Source organism: Falco punctatus (genome assembly GCF_963210335.1).
Source record: "Falco punctatus genome assembly, chromosome: 1".
Lineage (NCBI taxonomy): Eukaryota > Metazoa > Chordata > Aves > Falconiformes > Falconidae > Falco > Falco punctatus.
Genome location: NC_137580.1, coordinates 71,332,422 through 71,356,799, shown reverse-complemented (window position 1 = coordinate 71,356,799; position 24,378 = coordinate 71,332,422). Strand labels below are relative to the sequence as shown.

The 24,378-nt window shown below is 39.3% G+C and overlaps 1 protein-coding gene across 1 annotated transcript in view; it reads right to left on the bottom strand.

Moving 5' to 3' along the window:
- TSPAN5 (tetraspanin 5) overlaps nucleotides 1–24,378 on the bottom strand; it is an 89,266-nt gene that overhangs the window by 63,437 nt on the left and 1,451 nt on the right. The window lies entirely within an intron of this gene.

The following is a 24,378-nucleotide window of genomic DNA, read 5'->3' as shown; positions in this document are numbered from 1 at the left end:
CTAGACCAAAAGCTCTGTGGTTCACCATCTTCATGCTCTGCACAACTGTAATAACAAGTAATAGCTGAGACAGCAGCCACAAAAGAGCAACTCCCTCTCTTGGCAGAGCTCAAAAGAGCTCTCTCCAGCCTCCAGCAGCAGCCCAGCATCACAGATTCATGGCTGTATGATCTAGACGCTCTTTCCACTGCCAGATGGATGCCTTCTGGACTGTTGGATATGTGCTTGGTTTGGTCTTCACTCTGCTTCACTCTCCCTTTACCCCCAGCTCTTACACTGAAAGCACAGTCTTACTTTCAAAACTTCACATTTAAAAAAAAAGAAAAAAAGCAAACAACACCCCACACCTGAGCAAAAGCCTTCACTGCAGTTTATTATCAAAAGGCATTTAGCCCTTTGAAAGTTATAACCCTTAGGGAAGAGAGTAAGCATGCATTATACCCATATTACTGGCAAATATGGACAAAGATTAGCTCTGCTGGATTCCAAACTCAAAAGCAGTAACAAACCAACCAAGCTCCATTCCCTAGCATATACTCTTATTTTGCCCACCTTTCTAGGAAACTCATGATCATACACTGGCTACTGTTAGCTACCTGTCCTTCCCTCAGGAAGGGGCTGAATAAAGTCATGCAAAATAAAGCTCTGGCAGGGAATCATGGAGCTACATGGATTTATCTCATCCTGCCCACTATTCTCTTCTCAATGCACTGTGGACTAAAAGAAAACAAAATGATCAGAACAGCTATCACGACTTGAAACAGCAAGAAAGAAATGAACTATCAAACTGAAGATGCAGACAAGCTATTCCTTTCCTTTAAGCACCTGCATGCAGAAGGGGGCAGAATCACCCACCCACAGCAAGCCACAGGCCCACACAGCCTGCAGCACACAGCTCAGGCATCAGTGATGTATATACTCAAGACAGCAACACCACATGCTATATGCTCAGTTCAAGCAGTTAGAAACAACAGAATAAGTCACAAATTACAAGAGAAAAAACAACCCCAAAACATAAAAAACTAGCAGCATGACAATGTTTAAATTTTAAAAAGGTTTTCCAGCCTCTTGACTTACTTCACTAACAAATACCATTTCCTGAAGTTCGCTCTGTTCCTAAAAATCTGCATTACTGTTTCCATCCCAGATAATTCAAAATGAAACAATTTTAGAAAATGCATCTGCACGGTGCTCAGCAAGGATGACAGAAACAACCATTTATTAGTTAGTTACTCAGTTTCTTTTAGTGTGCCTTGAATAGGAACATATATAGTAGTTTTACTAGATAAGCCATTACAACATAGATATTCCTACTGAGGAAAATATAAATACATTGAGAAGTTACACAGCAGTGTGAAACATACCCTTGTGCTATTTTGGTTAATAAAATTGTTTTCAAAAGCAGCCCTTTCCCCTTAAAAATCTTCCACCTACAAAAGAATAATGCTTCAGACAGGCAGCAGTGTCCATGCAATAGGTGTTTTCTACTATACCAGGGCATTTGTTTCCTAGAGAACTAGAAAAAAAAAAGACAAGAAGTATCCAGTACATTAAATACGTAAATAAACTAGGTCACACCAGTCATATTTCACTGAATGGAGCTAAAAATCCACAGCTTGTTATATTTTGGAGTACAGGATTAGTTTTTCAGTTACTGCTTAAAACTAAATGATATCCATTTTTCCACAGGCACCTCTGAAGTACACTACTTTTTGGGAACAAATGCAAGGTCAGCAAGGAAGGACTGTACTTACAGCATGAAAATACATGCTGGTTTCATGTCAAAAAGAATTCTTAATGCAAGTGTATTCTAACTAGCCAGCTATCTGCTTAGCCTACATTCTGAGCAAAGCATTGCCTACAGCAAGTGACACTAAAGCCTATTATTCCAGTCCAAAACTTTACCAAATTCTAGGCAAGTTTCCACTGTGTTCGTCTATAGCTCATAAGAGACCTCCAGTCTTAAAGAGTAGTTGGCTTCTTAACACACAGACCAGACCAAGCCTCAATGCAGCAGGAAGCAGAGGAAACAGAACAGAGCAAACTACCCTATTGAACAATACCTTTTCAATGTCCTGAAGGTAATGTAACAGCAGTTGTTTCTCAAGCTCCCATGAAAAAATGGAGAGTGTCCAAGGAAGGGTGAGCAGGTCAGTTTCCAAAAAGAACCCAAACCATCACAACCGAAAAACCACCCAAACAAAACAAAAACCACACCACCCCATCCAATACCCTAAAAAAAACCCACCAAACAAACAAAAAACCCAGCAGTTGCACGCCCCCTTCTTTCTTAAAAAGTTCCCCCAGTTCCCACTGGCTTCCAGGGAATTCTTATTTTGGAGAAGAAAACCAAGCTGCACAAGCACAACAGAACATTGTTAGCAACTTGCTCTTTGTTATTACACTTGGAATAATACTTCAAGAATATGCTTGGTCAGAAGGAGAAGCACAATTATTTATATTATTACAGCACCTCCTCTAGTATCCACAGGAAGCATATGCTAGTGCAGTCAACTCAGACTAAGCATCACAAAGCTCAAAATCTCATCGTTAGCATGTTTGAAAGCATGGCAATTACCTAGCAGAATTTTAATTGAACAAAGCAACTTATGTTGTGAAAGGGCCACACCAGTAAGCTGAAAAACTGTCAGCTTCTACACTATAGTTATGCAATGCCTCTCTGACACTGAGCCACCGTTCAAAGAACCTCTTCGGCTCATACTAAACAAGGAGCTGTAACAAAAGCACGCTGGTCATAACTGAGGGTGAAAAAAGTATTGCCTGAAATAAAACAAAACACCATTGCTATTTATAGTGCTTCTACAGTCTTTACAAATCACAGGGTGACAGTAGGCAATTACAGTCTAACTACTTCACTCAGGTACTGTTCCTGTTTGCTGATCTTCCAGCCTGCAGAAGAGACCAGCATAAATAAACATCAAAGGTGCTCTCATGAACTCTTGACATGTTTTCTTAGTTATGGTATTAAATAGGAAAAGGATGCAGATCTACTGGTCAGTCCCTCTCACCTTTAAAGGACAACACAAACAAAGGCATGCCAAAAGTTCAGGGAAATGTTATTTATTTAATCAGTCAGGGAAGGGCAGGGTGGCACTTTACACAAAAGCCCATCTTGTGAACCCACAAGAAAGTCAACCAACAGCAGTTGACAAAAACACTTTCAAGCGTGATACAGTTTCAGAACCAAAAGAGGAGTGAGCACCACCAGCTGAAATGAATGGCACAGCTGCAATTAACTTCACAAGTCCTCAGCAACCTTTTTGTGTATCTCACCGCACCTTGGACTCTTTCTACCAAAATATTCTTGGACTGATCAGAATTAAGCAGGAATTTATATTCCTTCAACATCACCACAAACAGTAAATCAATGCACAGAATACTTCTTGCACTAATTGGCAAGTTCACACCACAGACCTGCTATGGTTTGTATCAGTTGGGATGGGATTACCAGGAAAGAGCTACCAATGGCTACAGAAGTACCCTGCCACCACTCCTCAGCAAGGATGCTGCACGTAAACTTGTATGTGACACAGAAATACAGGATGTCAGCTTACAGGACTATTCATCTGTCACCTGTTAATAGCAGTAAATTTACTGAAGAAAAACATACACATTTTTCACCATGTGTGCATTTGTTTGCTTTCATGTAATAGTTTACTTGCACAACATTACCATCTTGCCCCACCACCAAGGTAGCTTTCAGTTGCCTAATCGACATGATAAAAGGAGCAGCAGGAGCAAGTCCTGCTACTTCCCTATCTCCAAATCTATAAAGTCAATCATATAAATCAAGACATTTTAATGTAACACAACTGTGGATAAAAAGGTTCTAAGCTTACGTATATTTTGGTTTTAGGTTTTCACAAGGCAGGACATTAAGTATGCCAAAATAGAATAGTCTATGTATTCATTCAGGAGAGTTATGTGAATTACCACTGGCATTTGTTCATTACTTCCAGATTTGGGGAATTAGACAAAGAAACACAGTTAACAGCTTGATCCTGAACACCATCCCTTTCACAGAATCATCCTGCTCTCCCTGTGAGCAAGGAGTAGCCAATCCCATTATAGTCCTCCTCACCTAACCTAACAGGACAATAATTCTATTCTGATCAATGGTTATTGATTACCAGTTTTGATTACCAGTTTCAGTTACCATAATGATTGAAATACACTGTAATTCATTCGTTAAGTTAAAGGCTAAAGAAAGTACTGCAAAAGAACACTTCCCCCCACCCACCACCCACCCCCAGGGCGGGCTTTTTTTTAAATTAGTAAAACAGTTCACCCAAGGTGTTAAGGGGGGAAAGGAACATTTTCCCCATTGGTCTTGGAAGAACATTCACCCGAGTGTCAAGTTTAAAAGGAGGACATTTTGATCCTGCCTGTCTGTCATTATAAGCACCACACATGAAAACTGATTGATTAAGGATACAGGGACATTCGTCCTGCTCCTCTTGCATCTCAATACTGTGTGCATCTGCTTTAGGCATTACTGAAGATGTTCCAGATATCCAATATATAGGCAGGAGAAAAAAAAGCCCCAAGAAGCAGCTACCCCATTATCAGGCAGTCTGGCAAGGCCACTGTTTCATTAAGCAGCAGGGAGGCAGCTAAAGCTCTCAGTAGTTGATTCCAGAGGTATTTCATTCAAAGACATTAAAATAGATCTAATTATGAAAGTAGTAATAGCATTTTGTTCTTGTTAAGTCCAACTGGTAGACAAAACAGCAATTCCATGGTTGGTCCCATGATTATTTCTAAACATTACTATATGCTTATACAATTTCCATAATTACTCTGAATACTTTTCAGGAAAAATTTAAAGACAGGGCAAGTTTTCAAAGAGCCCTTACATGATTTAGAAACTTCTGATTAACATTCAACATGGACCTCAGGGCACTGTATTAGCAATGGGAAATTCTTACCAGCCTCCATCAGTCTGAAGCCACTTTTGATAACAGCCAGTTTACACTACTTTATAAAGTTTTACTGAATTCTTTTTCCTTAAACTAAGCCTTCGCAAATTAGGACCCTTTTTCACAGTACATAAAGGCAGTGCCACTGATTTCAGGTAAGACTAAGTGCTTGAAGCCTACCCTTGTCCAGCTAAGGCCTAAATAACTCTTTACAAAAAAACAATTTGATGGCCACACTTAGCTTCATTAAAGAGCTCTAGAAAAATATTGTCAAGACACTTCGTCCAGAACCCACTCAGATGATTCAAGTTAATCAGACCAATACTTTAAATACCCTAACACTGTAGTCAGAACTTCAAGCTCACAATTACATGCCGAAAGAGGGCTGAGGGGAAAAAAGTCCACTGAACTTGAAAATACTTCAGTTTTGAACAAAGAAAACGAAATGGCTGGAAAAGCCTTCATGGCTTAACATGGTCTCCTGAAAATTAAAAGAGGATGTGAAATTCACATACAGATGTATCAATATATTCACACTCCCATTAAGTTTTATAAACTATTTTCCAAGAGGCAGTCTGATTAACTCAGAAAGATGAGGCTTGCATTTAAAGCCAAAACATATCTACATTAGAGCATAGATTTAGATTAGATATTAGGAAGAAATTCTTTACTGTGAGGGTGGTGAGGCCCTGGAACAGGTGGCCCAGAGCAGCTGTGAATGCCCCATCCCTGGCAGTGTTCAGGGCCAGGTTGGATGGGGCTTTGAGCAACCTGGTCTAGTGGAAGGTGTCCCTGCCTATGGCAAGGGGGTTGAAACTCAGTGATCTTTAAGGTCCTGTCCAACCCCAACCATCCTTTAATTAAAGTGAAACCGTTGAGTCATTACATAAATCATGGAGAACCTCCATATCCATCATCTAGAAAACAGTGGATCAGATTAGTAGAGGATGCGACTAACCCTGCATTGAGGACTAGCTGACAAGTACTAAAATGGAATACAAAGGAACAGTTTCTCATGTCTTACATGGTTTTCAGGGACTAAAGATGAACTGTTCACTGAAATGCTTTTCCTTAGGCTTGCCTTCCAATTTTGACAATGCCCTGAAGAGCTACAACAAAAGGGGATACAAGTTTAACAAAGATTTTTCCATTCCATGGAGGGAAAAAAAAAAGAAAAGAACCCGAACAACAAGACATTTAAAGGACTGTTTAAAAAAGAAAACAAACCACCAAAAACCCAAAAACACTCAAATAAAATACTAGTCAGGTGGTTTTTTTCCCCCCCCCACAAAGTTGTTGAAATTCAGGCTCTGGCTGAAATAGATAAGACTGGTAACAGGACTAGCAAAAATGAGAGCAGTCGCCCTTACAGAAGATCATCCACCACCACTGGCATGAGCCAAATACTGGTGCCCAATATAAGCCACATCAGCCTGTGGGGCCTAGAGCAGGAAAAAGCAGAGGAGAGTGGCATAATTATTTTATTTAAAAATTAATAATAATCATCATCACCACCACACATCACCTACAAGGAAGCAGCCTCACATAAAAGCACACTGAGCCAAAGAACATTTGCTATGTCAGACACACACAGGGTAAAACCAAAACAAATCCCCCCAGAAAACACATACACAGTTGGGCCAGGAAAACTACACAGCCAATTTTGTGGCGTTCCATCTCACCAGCAAGTAGCTGCCCCTCCACCCTCTGGGAGTTAAAAAAAACCCATATGAACATTGTAAGATACCAGGCTTCAAGAAAAGAAAAACTCACAGAGAAAACACTCCACTGCTGTGCCCTCAGTCTCACACGCACACACAATGGGAACACAATGGTTCTGCTGTAACACTCTGCCAGCCTGCACAGGGAGACGAGAACAGGAATTAGCCCTGCGTCCTCAGCAGCCGTAAAAAGCACAAAATAGTCCCTCTTCTCCAGGCAGCGTAAAAAGGAAAGAGACTTGAGCTTCTGATGAAACCAACACTGCTAATTCTTTTCTCAGCAAACTGCTCCAGTCACTCAAGTACATAAAACATTTGGAGTGACTGATTGCTGCTCCTATTCAGCCCAGCAGTAAAAGACTGTGACTGACACAAATGCAGGGGAAATTCTTGAGAAAAAGAAGAAAGTCAAGTGAAGATGATGTAGGAAGGTCTGATCTGCCATTGCACTGTCAGCCAAGAGTGGCCACAGGAGACCTTTGTATTTTAATTTATGCTCTCTCAGTCAGGCTGAGGAGCAGCAGCTGCTGCAGTAAGAGCTGAGAACGCATGGCTGTCAGCAAAGCAGACAGAAGGGCAGTCCTTGTGCCTGCTACCCTGTAGAGAGAAGAAAGATAGCAGGAAAAGATTTCCCCAGCAGGGACCCCTCACTGCAAAAACAGATTCTGGCTGGGAAGAGCAAAAGCTGTCCTCTTCAACGAGCCTCAGCAGTATTGGTATGGAGCAGAAATGGAAAAACAGAGCCGGGAAGGGGGTGGGAAGGGAAACACATACACACACACAAATATACCTGTATATATAGAGAGAGAGAAATAAACATCGTAACGTACACTTTTCACACTGGATTTTATTAATGCTAGTAGGATCCACATATTCAAGCAATTATGCCTTTAAGATTATAGCTAGCCTAAAGCATTAAATCCAGTTTGCAGGACGGGGTTTTTTCTCATTAAGACAACTTATCATATTGAAGACCAGGGCATGATGCAGAACACAGTTACACAGCAAACACCAAGGGGAGAGGCACAGAGGGAACAACTCTGCTGCTGCCAAGAAAACATGAATCCAATTATTTCAATTATAAAAATAAAACAACAAAAAAACCACAACAAAACCCACAAAACCAAACATCCCAAACCTTAAGAAAACTAAAGCTATCAACCAAACAAAATAACTCGCCTTTAAATGCTAAGCCTTGAAGTATTTTGTTCCATTGTCCAAGTTTTCATTGAAGTACTTCTAAAATAGACCTCCATGCAGCAAATAAAATAGATTTCAGGATGAACACCTACCAAACTGTTTTCTTGTGCCCTTTTTTTTTTTTTTGTTAAGATTTCCTATCTCAACAGGAATTTGGACTAAGAAGTTGTTTACCTGGAAATCCAGTTCCCAATGGGATCAGACCATGAACCTGGGCACTGCAACAAGGACTTCAAGGCATTCAGAAGCACTCGTTTATTATTTTTGAGTAAAACAAGAAGTCTTAGATCTCTCAGCTTCCCCACCCACCACGCGCTGTAAACTAGCTTAAAGATGAAGTCAGCCTCTGCACAGTCAGCTAGCTTTAAAGGGTCTTGTACTTTTTGGCCAGAATCATAACAACAGATTATGTTGCTATCTTGCCTATCTCTTGTCTTCTCTTTGTCAGCCGGTAAGTACTAGTAGTCACCCATGCCACTTATGTTCTTCTTCCCTTCACATGAATATTATGCAAGTAATCAAGAAAAATCTCACATTTTATCAGATGTCAAACACTGTGGTATAATGCAAGATGATTTCTATAAATTTGCCTTGATTAAAGAATTTGCTTGGGCTACAATACAACCTTAGGGACTTGGGAATGTCATGATGATACCAATGACTCCACTGTACTGTCTGGCCACCAATTTACCTCATGCAACCCCTCAGGATCATACTCTTAACACAACACTTAGCACTGTCTGCTTCAGAGACAGCCTAGGCAAGAGGAAGCACTCCCCAAAAGCCACAGCTTTGTGTATGGCGCTTCTCAGGGTCCAGACCAGCAAGGAACTTCTCACCTTTCCTTCCAAAATAATGGGTAAGTGCCACATTTCAGCTTTTATGTTAAAGCCAACTCCTACTCTTCCAAAACAGAAATCAAAGGAAGGAGTAGTCTGGTGTCTGCCTGAAAACACCCTTCAGATTCATCTGCCCATCACAGAATTCTCATCCCTCATATACTGTTTAATTACTGGATAAGCATCCATGGTAACTAATAGCAGAATTAAATAAGAATTTGGGGAGTGCAGGCTTGCTTTTTTCTTCCTTTGGGGAAGCAAGGGGGAGAGGATGAAAAAGGACAGAACTGAAGGCAAGTGCAATCCTATGTAAAAACTGCCAACTACATACCTTGCTGTTAAACATGGCCTGGGTTGAAAATGCTTAATTCATTATATTTGGAGGAGAAGTGTAAAGATCCAACTAGGTCACCATCTGGAAACTTACAGCTCTGCTTCCCAACAGCAAGCTTTTTCACCTGTGACATCCAGCTGTAGATAACTTGGACTGGTACACATACTTGACTTGACACACCTGCAACATTTTAATTCAACCACCTGAACTACTGAAAAGGAAGGTATCCAGAATTTGTTTCTTAATGGTATTATGTGGAAAAGTCAGGGGCAGAGTACATCAGGGAGCAGATAAAAGGTATTTCAAACTGCATTCTTCAGATGCAGGATTTTCATTGTGGTTTCACAGTAACTAAGTAGATGAACATGAAAGTTAATTGACTCCAAGCTGCAGAAAGCTTTATTACATGCCTGTTGGAACTCCACCTCTCCCAAAAGTAAGCCAAAACTAAAAGGGAAAAGGTACAGCTAACAATGGATGTCATGTACTTCAGAAAGTTAGATTCAAGGCCCAAGCAGACAAATTCACAAAGAAAAATCCATCTAGGGATACCAAGTACAAAGATCCTAATTCTGCCTCTGTTAAGTCTGAGAATTGAGAGGATTTTCCCTAAGAATTATCACTGTCTACCTGCCTTGTTCTTACACTTCTCACCATCTGCATCCCATTGCCCACCATTCTAAGGATGCTTACCTTAAACGGACCTTTTGTCTGGTCCGGTATGATCACTGGTATGTTCTCTTTGTTGCATTTCTAGAAAGGTTCCTTGAGGACTGCCTTGACAGTGACACCTTATTTTAGTTCCCTTCTGTACTGGGAAATGCTTTAATCCAAATGTAATGTTAGATGTCAGGGAGAGAAGAAGGGGAGCTTGACTAGAACACCTAAGAGCACATCACCCATAAAAGACTTCAAACAACTTTCTGTCCAGCCCTGTGCAAGTTTTCATTCTTGTGTTGTATCCAAACCCACGAATGTTCCCTTTCATTTTAAATGCAAAATGCCCCTTAAAGGAAAACAAATGTTTTAATTCTTCTATACACTTATTAAATAACATATTTTTTTGTAAATTTCAGTGCCACTTCCAATAAAGCTCACAAAATTACTTCCAATACTCACTTTGAAACTTAGAGTATTACCCCTTTCGCTCATTTTTTTTTACTGATGATTATAGTTTGTTATGAACATTTCACAGTGATTTCATAACCTCACCCTATTCTCATTCTGAACACTAAGAACTCATTTTGAAATTTCAGAACAGTTTCCAGAGACCATGAAGTCCAAACTGCTGGCATTATCTCAGGTTAGGTCAGAAAAAAGAATTTTCATTAGACACACATTCACCCCAAAGCTCAAGGGAGAAAGAAAAGAGCATACCTTTACCACCCTTCAGTAAAGTACAGTAGAAATACAATTCCAGGCTAACTCATACTGGTCATACCACACATCTTTATCTGTATTAATGGTTTAGTTTCTATAACTTCTGTACTAATTGTAGCTCTGCAGATTTCAACATACCTTTTACTGTTTAGGCATTCCTAACTCATCCTGGGGATCACCAAAGGTATTAGACCTTGAAAACAACAGGGAAATGACAACACATCTTCAGACTTAAGAGCTAATTAACATGAAATATTTCCAAGGGACATTGTTCAGTCTGCAGGGTTTTTTTGCAGATTTGGTCTGTCCATAGAAATGGCTAATTATGCCAAATACTAATTGCAGGGTTGATGTTAGACATGGACAGCACTCACAGAAAAGCCACACAGCTTTAAATCAAGGCAGTTAAACGAGTTAGGTGTTTCAGTAGCAAGAAGGTCCACTGAGTTCCCCAGTCACATCCTCAGCTGAGTGGAGTCGTTTTCCTCCCATGTCCCTCTTCACCAGTCCCTCAGTTGGTTTATGAAGCCGTATCTTACACCACACACTGGCACACAAACTGTTTTAAGCTAGTTTTGCTTGAAATCGTCTTGAAATGTCCTCTTAGACAAGATCATTAAACCTCAAAACTACCTTTAAATCACACAGGACCCCAGACAGAAATTAAGAAATATTCAAAACCATGCCTTTTTATCACATCTCTCATACCATACAAAACACAGCCCATTAATATATTAAGAAAGTGTTGTAGGCATTTAAAAGTTGTCAACATGCACAAAGTTAACAGAAATCGAGACTACATAATCTTCAAAGAAACATTTTTTCAGTTCCTTACATTAAAACTTATTTTCAACTTGTTTAATAGAGTGGTAGGTACATTGATACAGTGTTTCTTCACAGACAGAGAAAAAAAGAGAGCAGGATTCTTTGCCTTAGGGAACTGCCTTGAACTGAATCTAGTCCAAAGGCAAGGCTCAGCCCGTCTCCCCCAAAACCTTGGAACAATTTGTAGCTCTGTAGGTTAATGTTTCATTTGAAGGGACATGACAATCTAGCAGATTAAGGGTTCAGTGCAATAGCTCAAAGTTCTTCATCTCCCTCGGTGGTATGGTGAGTCTAAAAGCAGGGAATGTTAATCTTGCTTTTTTTAATTTTTTTAAAAGCCATCAATAAGAATCAGTTTTACATTTCTTTAAAGCTTTCCTTAAAGGCAAAGGGAAAGGTAGGTTTCGCTGTTTACTTTTCATAGTATTGAAACCATTTGTATTAGGCATATACCTACCTAGACTGTAACTACCCATATTGCATTACAACAAACTGCTGAAACAACCTAACAGTAGAAAATAAATCCAATATTCATCAAGTTTGCATTTAGACAGACTGTTTTTACCTTTTCTCTATCAATCATCAAAGCATAAACAAAACTAGTCCAAGATGTTAAGTTTCCATTCAACTATAAACTGATTTTCAGGCTTGATGTATATACATAGCTTCTTTTATGCTTTGTTTACAGAAATTCATTTATCTGCCACACTAGCTTATTTGGTAAAACATCATTAGCAGTAATGGAACATATTTCACACAAAAGCCATTATCTTTAGCCTAAGCTGCTGTTAAAGTTCAGAAGCCATTAATAAAATGTGGTGATTTCTTATGTGACTAATGGTAGACCACCATAAGTAGCGGTACTTAAAAGATAAGTATTAGTAGCTCCATTGGACATAGATTTATCATTAAGCTGCTGCTATTATGTACATGCCTGGCAAAAGCAGGACTCAGTATTCAACACAGTATTAGTTATAAAAAACATTAGTGGTGACCAGCTTGCTGCCCAGACCACTGGCAAGGTACAGAGCCTGCAAAAAACACCGTTAAGTGATATTACAGCACATGTAGAGTCATCTCATACAAGCACACCACTACACTACAGCTAGAGACAGCACAGTCACAACTGTCTGCTGTGGATGAACGGCTGAGCTCTCTCAATGCTACAAGTATTAGTCATATACAGCTCCTATTATTGAGGGGAAGATCTCATTTAAATGGTCAGACAGAGACACAAAGTATCAGGAACACTGCCCGATAGGCTCCAGTATTCTCTGCCAGAATTTTTTTGGTTAGACTAGTGTCATCACCCTTTTCATCAGTTCTGAGCTACTTAGGCAACTGAAGTAATTCCTCTAGCTCTTTTGAAAGTCTTGTCAGTGTTTTGTTTAGGGGACCTCTTTGGGCTTTCCTTCCCCCCTCGCCCCCACCTCCACCCCATCCCCTTTTTTGTTGGGGAAAAAAAAAAAAAAAAAAAAAAAAGAAAAAGACATTGCTTGAAAACCAATTATGCAGCTGCCACCAAATGATACCCATTGAAGTCAGCAGGAGCTGCTCTTACGCAGAGGCCTTTAACAAGGGCCCAAGCATTTACAGTGCTGAAAGCCTTTGTGCTCTATACCCTAAGTGGATGAAGGCAAGCTATGCAGGGTGCTCATTCAAAATTAATACTACATCAGGAAGTGGATAAGGGAGAGGGAAAGCACTTAATAATTGATCCATGGTTTGTTTTCTGTGAATCCTGAAACATCTTTATGTGTATGTTTGTTTTGGTTTGCCTTTTTGTGTTTGATTTTTCAAGCTAGAGAGTTTTTAAAGAAAAGTTCTGTTAATAGAACAGAGTGAAACAATTACAAGAGAGCTCCCAAAGCAGCGCTTTGATAACAGTAACTGCAGAAAAATACCTACCCAGAAGCAACACAGAGATGGAAGAGAAAACAAGGCAGGTTTTATCCAGACAAAATACGACTACCTTCTCACTTTTAGAAGATGACATTCTCAAAGGTATATACCTTCTGCTTTTTGAACAAGTGGTGTATTCCACTCCTGTGAAAAGTTACAGGTTTCTCTTCTCACCACCATTTATACAGAAGTCCAATCCCACCCCACAATGCAGTCAAAGCCCATCCTTCCAACTTCTAACTCCTCAAGCTAGGACTGTAATCCTGCTTCCATGCACAATTCTGACAGCACAGCTACAACAAAATTGTTCTACTTTGTTCTGTAAATATCACCTGCAGTCATTTTAAAGACATATTACAATGGCAGATTGCAACAAGGTAACATTTTAGAATAAACAAAAATCCAACCCTAGTATGCTAAAGAGATTTAAACAAATAGCAGCACTCACTTAAGTTCTGATAGGTCTCAAAGATACAAAAAAAAAAAAAAAAAAGTCCCACAAACTCTCAGCTTAAAATACTTAGGACTTTACAGTATGCTTCTAACTAGTACAGCAGCAGCAACCACCAGCCTCTTTAAATTTAATTTCAGTCCTATTCTCCAGCCTCAAGCAACATCACTGAGACCTTATGCTTCAAAAGCAACAAGCCTTCCACGTGGTTCAAACAGGAGAGACAGAACATGCCTCAAATCTTTGCTGACCATGCCAGTCTCCACTATAACCCCATCCATTCCACCTCACCTAATTCTACATAGCTCAGTCCTGTAGCAATTGTTTATGAAGCTAAAATGTGAAATTCTGTGCACCAGAGCTAGAGTAGCATATTCAGTTTTGATATTCACCAGCCTTACAGCTTGACATATCAACTAAAAAGGGATTATGTCTGCAGGTGTTACTTGGTAGCTCTTGCACCAACACCAAGGCTTGCTGTTTCAACAGGAGATGCTTGTGCACTACACTGAAAAAAGGCACACGTCTATGGAAAAAAATTGTTTGGCAAGTAGGAAAAAGTGCCTTTTATAATGGAACAAATAATAATTTTATAATGGAAAAAAAAAGCCAGTGCTGATTTTCATACTTCCTTCCCACTCTCCTATGGACTGGTGGCTGGACTCCAGTAACAAAGCCAGCCAACTGCCCCTGTATAAAGCCCTCTCAGAGCATGGTAGTAACCATGCAGGGGCTCCTTTGGGCTAGCAGCACAGAACCCAGCTGAGCGAGCTTTCAATTCCAGGTGACAGGAGTAAGAATAGGCATAGACATATAGTGAGACAAAAAAAGGGCTACTTTGGGGAATGGAGCAGAGAGAACCACCTCTACAAGCTGGAGCACAGCACAAACTGAAAGGAGGGCAAATTCAACAAGAATCAGGTATTTACAAGAGGCATGGTCATTTCAGGCAGTACTCAGCTGCTATTGACAAGAAAACCACAACTAACAGTGGAGTCAAGTATATCAACACTGTCATTTATTAGGCATTACATTTAAAATACATGAAATACTGGATGATAATGGGTTCACTGGAAATCCCACCCATGCACAAAGTTCTGGGATGAGGAAAGCTGAATGCAAAAGCTACTGTTACCCACAGCTGTCCTTTTGCCTCTGCGAGAGGTTAGCACCTCTGCAGAACAGCTAACAGAGCCATGAATCTATGGGGCATAGCAGTACCTCCAACAGAAAACAGGAACAGCCAGATGGAAGTCACAACTCATTCACCTGCTACATCAGAATCCTTCAGTATCAGCCTCATCAGGATTGGTATTTATGGGTTTCTTTAATATGCAAAGCTATTAGCTGTATCTGTTCAGGAGCTACTTCCTTTCCCACATGTATGAGAGTGCTTTAGGAAAAAATGAAGGAGAGCAGAGGCCAGCAAGGATGTAAACCATGTAAAAATATAACTGGCTTGTGTTCCTGACAAACACACCAGTTACTCGCACAGAAAAGATCCTGTAGAATAAAACATTGATTCAGATGTCACCACAAACCTTTTGACTACCCAGGTAGTGGGTTTACCTACCTTCAAAATAACAGGACACTTTGTAAGAGGAAGGAGACTGATTACATACAAAAGAAAGCAACATTTTTAAACCACACACAGCCCCACATGGCTGAAGTGGTAATACTGCTGGTGACCATGCCAGTGCTCCCAGCAGCAGAATAGTAAAATACAGCCAGAGGAAGATCAGTGCAAAAAGTCCTTCTGTGCATGCAACAGCAGTAAGATGGGTTTCCAGTCCCTTCAACTCCTGCTTTTAGGCACATAAGTCAAGGAACTTCTGCTCTAGCAAGTCAGGAATTAACTATTTTTAAATACAGTGATATTCATATGCATATAAACATACATGCATATAAATACACATGAATATATATGAAATAGTGTTATGCATGCATGTGCTATTTATATAAATGTATTCCCAATATTAAATGCATACTAACCTTTTGTTTGCAACAAAGCCATCAAAAAAGGTAATAGATGATCATGATAGACTCTTCAGAGAGGTCATTTGCTACCCCTTCCAGCAGGCAGCTCCAATGAAGTACCTTATTACAGGGAGTGGCACGGTGTTAAGAGTTATGGGAAGGAAAAGAAATCTGAGAGATAGATGGAGCTGTCAACCTAAGTTCAAATTAAGTGCACCTCACAATAAACTTTGTAGACTATCACCATTCTTTCTTTCTCCAACATCACTGAGCAATTAAGAGAAAACAGATAATAACCACAAGTCTTACTAAAATAGAGAAGATCCAAGTGCACTGGAGGAACATCCCAAGTAGCACATATGCCTACATAATAGTCCTCACCAGACTGAGCTAATTACCAACACACATCATGTCTGGTACCTCTGTGTACTCTGCAGTCTGAAACCACCTTACCTGGAGTTGAAACAGGCCCTGCTTGCCCAAACACTTTAAGTTGATCTATACAGGTGAAGGAGGAGACAGTCCTACCATCTTCCCACAAGTCGTTCTTGCAGCCAAACAGTAAGTCAGTAGACACTGACCCAGACGAGAGTTCTCAGTCAGCTCTGGTAACTGACTGCTGGCAGTCCACTGAAGCTGTACTAACACATTTAGTTCTGCAGCCTTGTGCCAGCCTCAGCCGTTCGCAGCCCCCCCGCTGTCATTCTGACAGCAGAACTGGCAAGGCAGCACACCAAAACCAGCCATGAAATCACTGCCATAACCAGGGCAGAAGTGGCCCTGCTACGGAAACAGGTCCTCCCAGCTGTGCAAAGAAAAAAAATAGAATTACACTATTATGAAATCAGTGTGACTTCACATGCCCCTGGATGCCCACAGAAAGGGAAGGAAACAAGAGGAAACAAGCAATATTGATTAAAAACTAGGCCTTAGTTATTTTTTAACTGCGGTCATACATATTTTATATTCACATATACATGTTTTTACAGCCTTCACATAAATCAGATGGCTTAACTTTCATCTAGAAATGGATTACGTAACTCCTTGGAAAACAGGGCTTCTAATTTTAAAAGTTTTCCTCTTTTTTATATTATATATTTAATTATTTAATTGTTGTTGGGGACTGACTGAATTCACACTTATTCCTTTAGACACACACCCACGTAAACTGACAGTCAGGAAGACAACTTTTCCAAAATGCTATCTTTTACCCACAAGGAAAAAGGAACCCTTCTGTTTTCATATTTCAGTGGCAAAAATTAAAATTAAAAATCTGAAACCCTTGCTTTGCATACGGTAGAATACCCCAGCATACGCCCAGTTTTCTAGCCTGAAATACTCATACCACACTGAATTGCAAAGACAGACTTGACAGCTCTTCCACAAGGTGACATGGCTAATTGCAGCATGGCATGAAACAATAAAACCTTTGCCATACATTATCTGTGAATTTTTTTCCTCAGTGTTTCTGCCTTCATATATAAACCCTTTACAGCACATAGAGGGAACCCCCTTCTAGTCCTTTTTAATCACACCTGGTGGGAAAACAGAATGCAGCAGGAGAGATGCAATTCAGGGAGAGAGAAGCACTGAGAACCTAGCCTCACAAAGGCAAATATATACTCAGTGCATGGGTACATAAAGCAAAGGTGTCTGACAAGGAGAACCTGTGATACAAGCTCTGACAAAATGACAGATACCAGGCGGGTCTGCCAGGGATGACACCCCACAGACAGTGCTGCTGCGTCTTTGCTTGGGGCACCAGAGGTCAGTTGGGAGAGTCTTCTCTCTTGACACACAGAAAGTCCTGACATAAAATAATGTCCTGCATCATGGAAGATCTGCCCCTAGATCAAAGTAAATTAAGCTGGACTCTCATTAAATATAAGCTACGGACACTAGGAAACACCCAGTAGGCTGATTTATTGCAAGCATCCTTGCAGTCTCATTTATATCATATCCACCACCCAATAACAGTAGCTTACTGGAGCTAGGACAGCAGGCATACTCAGGTTTTGACTCATTAACACTATACTCAGTAAAACAAAACAGAAGCCTCTATGAACCTGAAATATATCTAAAAGCCTCTAGTCTCCTATTAACCCTTTCTTTGAATAAAATACTACAAAGAAGCATCAAACACTTTTAGAAATAATTTTACTTGCCTATTAAGGAGAAAGAGTACGTATTTAAGCAGAGGTTCTGACAGTTCTTTGATTTTTCCATAAAAGGTTTTGCTGTTGAGAAAACCAGATGGCAATAGGTATGGAATAGGTATTCAAACTGTTTCCATAGCATGCATTTGTCTCGTTGCAAAAAGAAAAGAAAAAAAAAAATCTCCCATCACCACAGATCAGGAACTCGGCTTGAAATGATTTTCAGTATTATTTGATATAATGGAGCCTTCACTAGGAGCAGAGGGATTTTCAAGGCCTGGAAGAGGCATATTGATTTTTCCAAGTTCTGTGGGAAATTGACAGTCCATTCATAAGATCCTTTGTGTGTGCTGAAATACTTATTCTAAATGCTGTCCAGAGGAAAGTGACTGGAAAACTGAAATATTAGCCAAAGAATGTGATGTAGAGATTGATACGTATTAAAATGCATACAGCTACTGCCATTTGCCTCATTTATTTTATACAGCTAAAGGAGTAGGACCTGACTGGTTTTAGCATCTCTGCAAGTCAGGCCATCTGGAGGTTATAGGAGATCACACTGAGTCGCAGTTTGATACCAAATCAAGAGCCCCTGACTGCAAGTCTCAGTGTGTTGGTGACATTTTTAAATGCCAGCATAAGGGGAAGCCTGGACTGCTCTAGATCTCTGTGCATGTAACAGAAGCAGCTACAAAGAACACTGCCAGCAGTGACATCCATCCATACCAACCCTTATATCTGTAGAAAGTCCTGCTGAAATCAGTGGAAATCTATATCCACAGTGATCCACAACAGGGGATATTTTTTTGGCAGAATCAGCAGCACACTCACAAAAAATGGGATGTTTTCCAAACTCGCACAATAGTACCATAGAAAAGAAACAAATCAGGCCTCAAATCAGTAAATAATAATTTATGTTTTCCTGGATTTTGCACTGTACAACTGTAGTGCAATGCAATTCAGTACATTGGTAAAAATGAATAATTTTTTTTTGTTTAATTCATTCTTTATTGCATTGTGACAATATTTGCTGATTGTTAATGAGAAAAGAAGATGGAAACTGGTACAAGAGTAAAAAGTCACTATTAAATGCTAGATAATAAAAAAGTCAGATATGTAGAAGAGTTTAAAAAAATTACTGTACTGGAAAGCACTTTAATGGTTAATGCTGACAGTGACTTCTGGGTCATCTCTAACAGAGCTGGGTTACTTTATGAGCTGTTCAGATCCTTGCTCCTGCCTACATCAATAAAACAATTACAGTCCTGTTGACAGGCTACCAGCCATACATTTGAGAAATATGCTACATGTTTTGGGCAAAGCAAACTATGAAGGCTGATTCCATCCTACTGCACTACAGTTTAAACCGAGAATTCCCTAACCAGCAGAATTAAGTCAGGAGATTTCTTTGGGTCAACAATATTCTCTCACCTCCAGTTTTAATTGGAAGAAAAACACTATATTCTAAATGCTTATAGCAAATCTTCACAGGTTACTGCCCTTGGTTAATGGAGTATAAACTGTTCAAGTACATAGACTGAGCATTTAACAACACATCAGCTTCTTGCTCCAAGTTTTTAACTTCTGGTAGCTGTGGTGCCAAAAATAATTTATAATGCTTTTTCAACAACAGTCTATTTGCAGGAATAGGGCTCAAAAGAAAAGGAAGTGTTGTTTCACTAACAGTAAGCCCAAGTTTCTTATGCTCTACTAATCATTAACTATCGCATCTTACAGTCTAAAGGAATAAATTAAAGTTTTCCAAGAAGTACTTCAGGATTATCATAATCTATGGAACTAGGTCTTAGAGAGCGTTCTTTAAGAACAGATTACATACATTCAAAATCCTGTCCACTTCAAAGGACAATGTTCCTTACATTTTTCTTCTTTCTACTCCCCACACACAGAAAAAAAGAGCCACCCAAAACCCACAGCAAACCACCTTCTCCACCACATTTTCTCTTTGAAAATTATCCTACATCTATTGCACTGTCTGAGAAAAATTGGGTGGGTTGGTTGCTTTTTGTCCCCAAAAATTTATTTTCTGGGTTCCCATTTGGAAAAAAAAGCCTTACTTCCCCAGTACAGCTCATGCTTGCTTTCCCTGTGTGCCTATTATATCATACACTATATAGTTGAAGATGTACATACAATAAATTTATTACCAAATAAATAAATTTACCAAAAAGTTTGTCATGAAAACACTATCTTAACTGAATAAAGGTAGCATGTGCACCTTTAAATTGAACATTACAGAACATGGATCTGTTGCTTTTATTAAGAAAACATTATCAATATGCAATAAGGGGGACGGAACTAAGACCAACGATAACTTGTTTTGCACATACAAATATTCATTAAATGCTTCACTTGCAGAAGTATTATGTTGGGGCTGCCTGTACTCTGGGTGCCATTCACATGCATCAGCTTTTCTCTGACTGGGACACTAAAGATCCAAAATTAACTCTTCATACTTTGAGATAGATGTGCCACCATGTAAAGCTTGCTATGACAATTCAATCAAGGTGGGAGACTGGTTAATATATTTACCAAATTCATCTTAACACAGAAGAAAAGCACGTAAGCTGCATTTGATAATTCCAGTAATATTCGCTTGAAGTATGCCGACCTCAAACATGAGAAGTTGCACAATTAATTACAATTTGTTTTTTCTAGCTCTTGTGCCCTTATACTTCTTCAATCTTTTATCAACTAGAAACATCAAATAGCTTAAAACAATAACATATCTACAAACATCTATTTTTGGCAAAACACACACTTTGGAAAAAGGAAACTGCTTCACCCATGCTCCTCATCTATTGCTTTTTGTATAATCAGTGTTACAGCCTGCTACAAAATTACAAAGGAAAGCAGGGCAAGGAAAATTTTTATTCCAAGAATGACCTCTACAAATCTGAAGCAAGTCCTCTGGAGCCAGCAGAGTTACTGTATTTTTATATGCATTTAAAAGACTGGGGCTACATCTGCCAACAGAGACACTGAGGAATTCAGGAAACCCAAGCTCACAACAACGATCTATTACAAAATAGTCATGTATTTTCCCCAAGACAAGCATTGTTCTGTTTCTGGCAAGACCACTTGTGAAATGCTCTCAAAGTTATCCGTGCTAGTAAGAAATTTAAAAAAACAAACACTAAACAAATAAATAAAATCACTTGATCATAACAGGGGAGGGAGAGTGAACAGAATGCTTCCACTTCCACTGCAAGGGCATCTTCCCAATGCAATTGTTTATAGATCAAATGCTACAGAATGCATCTGAAAATGGCATGGAACAAGCTTCACATTGATTTTTTTTTCCCCCTCTTTTTTTTTTTTAAACCGCTGTGGCAAAAGAAAAATTACATAACCAAAACTTCCTTGTGAATATCTGAAAACCAGCTAACATCAGAAAATGATCTTCTGCCCCTTTGAAAACAATCAATCAACAATGCACAAATGTAATAAACAATCTGTTTGTTGTTCCTTAAAGGTCAGTGCACTTTTCCAACACTTTTCCCATAACACACATATAACCTTATTTGGTTTTCTCTCCACTATCTTCCTGTAATTCAGAAGACTATTTAGACTCTCATATGGTTGCCATCAAAACCAGCAGATGCCAAGCAAATTAAAACACAAATTATGACTTGTAATATGCTGATATATCATAATTGCAGCATATCTCACAACTTACAGTGAATCAGATAAAGCAAAGGTTTCTGAGGTGTCAAGTACTTTTTATACATCTTTCTGATTAGTCTAGGGTCAGTCGAATCAAGTACAGATTGAAATTCAGAGTTGAACAACAGTATATATCCACAGGTTTGCATCCCATATCATACAGCACAGAGAGCAATTTAAAACAGTTCTTGGAACTAAAAGTAGCTTAAAACTGTCTTGTAGAAGGGGAAAGAATGGAAAATGATTCTTGCCCTTTGGGAAGCAGGGCGGCCTAATTTTACTTCTTGCATTGTACCTTTGACATCATTCTAAATGGAAGTCTAAGGGGCAAGGGGGGAGGAAGCATTGTTTGCTTTCTTTAACTACAGAAAAATGTTTTCTGTTACCATATACTACAGCTGGTTTACCTAGACAAAGACATAAAGGCTCATAAAAAAGCACTATTTCAGCAGCCTAGAGAGGTAGCAAATATAATAAGGTGCTTTCACACAGGCATTATGCTACTCAAGTTAAAGCACAGGTGTGTGCCCTAATGAACAACCAGCAGAAGAATGGCAGCTGTGCAATGGAAAGGGAGGAACAATACTGAGTTCTAACTTTTTATTTAGATATATTTGTGCCTATTTGGTCTCAGTTCCTAAATCATACTTCGGCAACTGCAAAAAAGCTTTCCTTTTCCACAAAAGCATAGTAATCTCATAAAATAAGGTTTTCCAAACAAACACTTCCATAATACTTTAATACTGAATTTCCAAAAAATTAACCTTGCAAATATACCCAGAACATTAATTACGCATCACCTCCACAGATAATACTGTCTTCTATAATAGTATGAAACACAATTAGACAAGAATACACTACCTGGGGTGGTGCAAGACTGAGAACTATCTCACAAAGAGCATACTGTCACCTCCAGTTACAACTATGTATAGAGCATTAGACTGCAACTTTCCCATATTCATTATTCTAATAATTCAGCTGTGTTTTTTAAGTAAAGAAATAACAGATTTGCACAAAACCAGAAAACTGGCAAAAAGGTTTGATAATTTATTTTGCCCGTATTCTGTGGCATACAAAGCCTCCAAGTTTTTGTAATATCTTCAGTTAAAGCAGCATGTACAATCATTCCACACATAATTTGAGCAGATCCATAATATTCCTCTGTTCAAGGCACTGACAATTTTCTTGTCAAAACCATTACTCTTCCAACTCAGTTCTCTGTATTTTTAGTCCATTGTTTTACGATGTAGAATAGAGGTAGCTTCCTGTTTGCTTACAAAAAAATTTTACAAGGTTGTGTTAAAACCACTATATAATAACGCTCAGGTAGGAGTTTTAACAAAGGTGTTCAGGAATCTTGCAAACATGGAAATATGCAGGAGAGTTTCATGGGGTTAATACAACGACCTCTTCACCATTTCAATCTGTTTACAATGATTACGTTAGTGGCTATTTTTGATTTGAACCGAATTTACAGTTTTCATCTACAGCTTTTCTGGCCCAGTTTCATGACAGGCTATTGAATGGTTTGCTATTAATTCAGTAAAAACAACATTAAGATGTATTCTGCAAGAGTAACTGGCTACGTTTTCACTCCAAATCATGCGAGACATGGTAATAAACGCAGGCTTCCTCATAAAGAGATTACAATATTCTGAAGAAATTACTAAACTCAAAGTGCTTTGTCTCTGTGGATTTCAAGAAGTTTAGCCAAATACACAAATGACATAATTAGCATTCTGCAAAAGGGAAATCTGTAAGCAAGGGCCACACATCAACCAAATGGCAGAGTGGGTGATATACTCAGGTCTTCAGATAGCATTCCAGCAGTATAAAGCCAGGTGGCCTGGTGAGATATCCTTTAACCCTTTCAGTTACAAAAGGAACATCTGCCCTCATGCAAAAGCTATGCCGCATCAGCCTCAACAGCACAGGAATAAGAAAATGACTAGCCACAAAACACCTAAAACATACTGCTTCCTCACTTGCATCATCCACACATTAACCTTCAGAAAATAACATGAAGGAAATTACAGTGTATATAGCTTCTTATAGACTGATGGCGCCTGAAGGATCAAGATAACATGTTTATGTATATTTCACCATAATCTCCCTTTTTTAGTCCAAGGACACAGCACGCAAATGTTCCTCACGCTATTCTGTTCCCTGCTGAAAAACATCTGTGTTCACAGCAACATATGCCCATGGGAATCAAAATGAAAAAAAAAAAGACAAGTGAAAAGAGCCATGGCAAACTCAGCCACTAAAAACGGACTAAACAGTACAATAAAAACAGCTATTATAGGGTCAGAATACTACAAAGCTTGCAACCACTCATCTCCACAGGTGGGTCTTGGGCCAAGTAAACATTGACACAAAACCTCAATCAACTTCACTTACTTAAGTAAGCAGCTTACTCTTTTCATCAAGAAAAGGTATTTCAGTACCAAAGTGCAATTAATCAAAACTCCCATCTTCCAAAACATCCTTTTCAGGCATCTTTACTTTCCAGAAACAGTGACATGAGGTTAGCCATGAGTACCTGCTAGCCATATAACCACCCTCCTCTGTTCTCCCCAAGGTGGCAATCACAAGCTCAGTACTGGTTAGGTGGTTTCTCTCCTCTAGGCTTCCCTACCTTCCCCCGTAAAACTTCAAGGTGGGGGGTTTTTTTGTTTGTTTTTTCCAGTTCACCTTTCTGGTCCAAAGAAGCCACTGTATCAGATATGTACTCAACTTGCCCTCAAAGACCTTCAAAAACACATTCACCATACTTGAGTTTCTGTATGTTTCTCATAGCTAAATGGAGTACCTCATGAAAAGGAGGATTGTATATCTAAGAGCTTTCACTCAACTTTCACATTCTGTGCATGATAAAACCTCAACATTTATGTTTGTGTGCGATAATGCTCACCCCCTCCCTCTGCGGTTACCAAATTTGGCATACACATCCAACACCAGCTGCCTCT